The 5267-nt window shown below is 38.6% G+C and overlaps 1 long non-coding RNA gene across 1 annotated transcript; it reads left to right on the forward strand.

Annotated features, from left to right (window-relative positions):
* The first annotated feature begins 1753 nt into the window (after positions 1-1753).
* On the forward strand, positions 1754-4836 carry LOC139025939 (uncharacterized). The gene is made up of 2 exons (XR_011477627.1): positions 1754-4439; positions 4556-4836. It is a non-coding gene; the product is annotated as an uncharacterized lncRNA (long non-coding RNA).
* The last annotated feature ends 431 nt before the right edge of the window (positions 4837-5267 follow it).

The following is a 5267-nucleotide window of genomic DNA, read 5'->3' on the forward strand; positions in this document are numbered from 1 at the left end:
CACAAGGTCCTTGCTTGTTGGTTCTGGTTATTAATGCACTTTTCGCACCAAATACATTCATCTCTAGGAGACAGAACGCGTCTCCTTCCTGAGCGGTATGACGGCTGCGTGGCCCAATGGTGTTTATAGTTGCGTACTATTGTTTGTACAGATGAACGTGGTAACTTCAGGCGTTTGGAAATTGCTCCCAAGGATGAACCAGACTTGTGGAGGTCTACAATTCTTTTTCTGGGGTCTTGGCTGATTTCTTTAGATTTTTGCATGATGTCAAGCAAAGAGGCACTGAGTTTGAAGGTTGGCCTTGAAATACATCCACAGGTACACCTCCAATTGACTCAAATGATGTCAATTAGCCTTTCAGAAGCTTCTAAAGCATGGCATCATTTTCTGGAATTTTCCAAGCTGTTTAAAGGCACAGTTAACTTAGTGTATGTAAACTTCTGACTCACTGGAATTGTGATACAGTGAATTATAAGTGAAATAATCTGTCTGTAAACAATTGTTGGAAAAATTACTATTGTCATGCACAAAGTAGATGTCCTAACCAACTTGCCAAAACTACAGTTTGTTAACAAGAAATTTGTGGAGTGGTTGAAAAATAAGTTTTAATGACTCAAACAACCTAAGTTTATGTAAACTTCTGATTTCAACTGTAGATTGGACATGATTCCCTTCAAACTTTTCTGGTAATTCCTGAAAATCTGAAGTGAGTTGCACAATTACTAGCTTGGAATCCATCCTGAGTAGCGTTCCATTTCACAATGGTCTCACTAGTAAAGCAGAGTTGTATTCAGGGTGGACTCTAGACAAAACAAATACCCCACCCTGCTCCTTCCTCTTCAAACAAGACATCCATGAGGTCATTTCCTTAACTCCACTAGGGTTTCTAACTCAACAAGACGATTCCCACAAACAGCCAAAGTTATTCTCATCAAAGCTGCTTGCCCATACAGATCATGATGCTTTAGAATAGTTTAGTAGCCTGGAACCTCAAACTGAATATTTCACTATTTCACTGAAACAGTAGGGAAGCAGAGTAATATTTGTGTTCCAGTCTCGGGTTTTAGTGATCAATAGCCGAGTGGTCTATAATCTACATTCTGCTTCTCTTCAAGTACATTATATTCATGGGCTGCATGTTTGGTCACAATGTTGTTTTTTTACTAAATGCATCGTCATTGAGCGCTGATGAAGATTTCATCAAAAGCGCATTACAGTGGATTGGAAATGCAATGACATTCAAAATGAGGCAAATAATTTGTAGGAAAACGTTGAATGTCGCCAGATTGACTTTCACTAGCTAGCTAAAATTGAGGAGAGGCCACCGGATTTTAGCTAGCTAACGTTAGCATTGCTAGCTATTTTCGACTAACTTTACTAGCTAATGACAACATTGCCATGTCTAAAGTACATTTTGAAGACATGATAATGCTGGCATTAAGTTGTTTCCTACTCAATATTTGACTACTTTCGCAATATCATCGTATTTCCATGCACTGTAGGGTAATTTTGACTAAACAGTAGTTAGCCTCCGCCCAGAATGCCTCCGGTAGAGGGCGGCTTGAACAATGGCATGACACGACCGAGTGATGGAGGTGCAAACCATGAATATGCATGATGGAGGAATATATATACACTACATCTGAAAGTGCCATTAAACATAATGTGATCAGGCATATCAATAAGGACCATTAAACATAATGTGATCAGGCATATCTATAAGGACCATTAAACATAATGTGATCANCCTGAGCGGTATGACGGCTGCGTGGCCCAATGGTGTTTATACTTGCGTACTATTGTTTGTACAGCTGAACGTGGTAACTTCAGGCGTTTGGAAATTGCTCCCAAGGATGAACCAGACTTGTGGAGGTCTACAATTGTTTTTCTGAGGTCTTGGCTGATTTCTTTAGATTTTTGCATGATGTCAAGCAAAGAGGCACTGAGTTTGAAGGTAGGCCTTGAAATACATCCACAGGTACACCTCCAATTGATTCAAATGATGTCAATTAGCCTATCAGAAGCTTCTAAAGCATGGCATAATTTTCTGGAATTTTCCAAGCTGTTTAAAGGCACAGTTAACTTAGTGTATGTAAACTTCTGACTCACTGGAATTGTGATTCGGTGAATTATAAGTGAAATAATCTGTCTGTAAACAATTGTTGGAAAAATTGCCAAAACTACAGTTTGTTAACAAGAAATTTGTGGAGTGGTTGAAAAATGACTTTTAATGACTCCAACAACCTAAGTGTATGTAAACTTCCAACTTCAACTGTAGATTGGACATGATTCCCTTCAAACTTTTCTGGTAATTCCTAAAAATCTTAAGTGAGTTGCACAATTACTAGCCTGGAATCCATCCTGAGTAGCGTTCCATTTCACAATGGTCTACTAGTAAAGCAGAGTAGTATTCAGGGTGGATTCTAGACAAAACAAATACCCCTCCCTGCTCCTTCCTCTTCAAACAAGACATCCATGAGGTCATTTCCTTAACTCCACTAGGGTTTCTAACTCAACAAGACGATTCCCACAAACAGTCAAAGTTATTCTCATCAAAGCTGCTTGCCCATACAGATCATGCTTTAGAATAGTTTAGTAGCCTGGAACCTCAAACTGAATATTTCACTATTTCACTGAAACAGTAGGGAAGCAGAGTAATATTTGTATTCCAGTCTCGGGTTTTAGTGATCAATAGCCGGATGGTCTTTAATCTACATTCTGCTTCTCTTCAAGTACATTATATTCATGGGCTGCATGTTTGGTCACAATGTTGTTTTTTTACTCGTCATTGAGCGCTGATGAAAATTTCCTCAAAAGCGCATTACAGTGGATTTGAAATGCAATGACATTCAAAATGAGGCAAATAATTTGTAGGAAAACGTTGAATGTCGCCAGATTGACTTTCACTAGCTAGCTAAAATTGAGGGGAGGCCACCGGATTTTAGCTAGCTAACGTTAGCATTGCTAGCTATTTTTGACAAACTTTACTAGCTAATGACAACATTGCCATGTCTAAAGTAAATTTGAAGACATGATAATCCTGGCATTTAGTTGTTTCCTACTAAATATTTGACTACTTTCGCAATATCATCGTATTTCCATGCACTGTCGTGTAATTTTGACTAAACAGTAGTTAGCCTCCGACCAGAATGCCTCCGGTAGAGGGCGGCTTGACAACGTTCATAACAATGGCATGACACGACCGAGTGATGGAGGTGCAAACCATGAATATGCATGATGGAGGAATATATATACACTACATCTGAAAGTGCCATTAAACATTAATGTGATCAGGCATATCTATAAGGACCAATTAAACATAATGTGATCAGGCATATCTATAGGACCATTAAAATAAGTGTCAGGCATATTATAAGGACCATTAACATAATGTGATCAGGCATATCTAAAGGACCATTAAACATAATGTGATCAGGCATATCTCTTAAGGACCATTAAAACATAATGTGACAGGCATATCTATAAGGACCATTAAAAAATAATGTGATCAGGCATATCTATAAGGACATTAACAGGTCTGTTGATTTGCAGGATTTGTTGTTTGTTGTGTGACGAATGAATTGAGAAACATTTCACTTTTTGTATTACTTATGGATGATTTTTGTATTATTATTTGTGATTTAAAAAAAAAGTTTTGAATACATAAAATGTTAACCGTCCGTGCATATTGTTTACTGTTAGTAGAGTTGTTTCTATCCACTATGTGGGCTTAATGGCCATATTAGCCAAGAGGACAAAGGCCTGCGTTCCAAATGGGACCCTAGAGTCTTTAAAGTGCACTATATTTGACCAGGCCCATAGAGCTCTGATCACAAGTAGTGAACTATCTAGAGGTTTAGGATGCAAGCCTATGAGTTCCTCCTTATGTACTACTAATGGACTTGAATGTTGTGATTAGTTCTCTCTTTGTCCGACATATAAACCACAGTAGTAACTATTTATATATCTGATATAAGCTGTACATATGTATGTATGCTTTAATGAAATGTACATGTTTGGAGGGCAACACAAGGAGAGGTGCGAGCCTCAAACAGCTGTTTTGTGTTGTTCCTACTACTGAGGGGAAAGGGTTTTTATCTCCTACTGTACGACTGGACATCTGTTCACTAAATACTTGTTGGTGCGGGGAGAATACGTTGCCATTAATCTGTATTCAACTCTTGTAGTGTTTATTTAAAAAGCGTGTGTAACAACAGACCAAAAGTAAAAATCTAAAACTTAGCTAAAACTAAAACAGTGTGTTGAGTAATGTTTTGGTGGTTTACTGAGGGTTTAGTACTGAAGCCATACTATGACCTTGAGACAGCTCTGAAGTGTTCGTGTTGACTATATTACTGTACATGCAATATTCCTGGATGTTTACTCTAGTACCCTTGTGTTGTGCAGAGTTGTACTACCTTGAGAGTACTACGTTGAGAGTTTGTACTACGTTGAGAGTACTGCGTTGAGAAGCTGTACTACCTTGAGAGTACAACGTTGAGTTGTACTTACACTTGAGAGTACTACATTGAGAGTCTGTACTAGGCTTTGAGAGTACAAACGTTGAGAGTTGTACTACCTTGAGAGTACTACGATTGAGAGTTGTACTACCATTGAGAGTTGTACTACCTTGAGAGTACTACGTTGAGAGTTGTACTACCTCGAGAGTACTACGTTGAGAGTTGTACTACTTTGGCTAGACAGTTAGCGGCTTGAAGACGCCACTAAACTGCCCTGTACCTAAACAGAAAAYGATATTGTACCTAATGAAACTGCTGATACTGTACCTACTGTAAGACCTTACTGCCAATAAAGAGAAACTGTTTCGAACTATCACACACTGATCTGGTTTTAATTTCATCCTTGTCTCTCTTCAGCATTTAAAAAATTGTAATGTGTTCAAGTGAAATGTTGAAACACAGTCAAAAGACACAGGCTCTGAAACATGGCAGATGCCTACAGTATTTCAGGGCTCCAGACTGTAGATCTGTGAAAATGTCAACGGAAACTGTATTTGTTGAGGTTTGATGTTGTTGTCATACCCAACAGCTATGCTCATTTGCCGGAAATGGAAAATGAACTAGAATAGAAAATACTTTTCGAGCTCTGAGGTTTACTGAAAGTTTTGGTTTCATCGAGCCAGGCTTCAGAGAGAGAGAGAGAGAGCGAGGGAGAGAGAGAGAGAGAGAAAGAGTACATACAGGAAGGAAAAAGGAGTGGACTACCTAAAAGTAGTTTTGGAGAACAAAGACTTTTGATGCCCTCTC

Source organism: Salvelinus sp. IW2-2015, unplaced genomic scaffold (assembly GCF_002910315.2).
Source record: "Salvelinus sp. IW2-2015 unplaced genomic scaffold, ASM291031v2 Un_scaffold3602, whole genome shotgun sequence".
NCBI lineage: Eukaryota > Metazoa > Chordata > Actinopteri > Salmoniformes > Salmonidae > Salvelinus > Salvelinus sp. IW2-2015.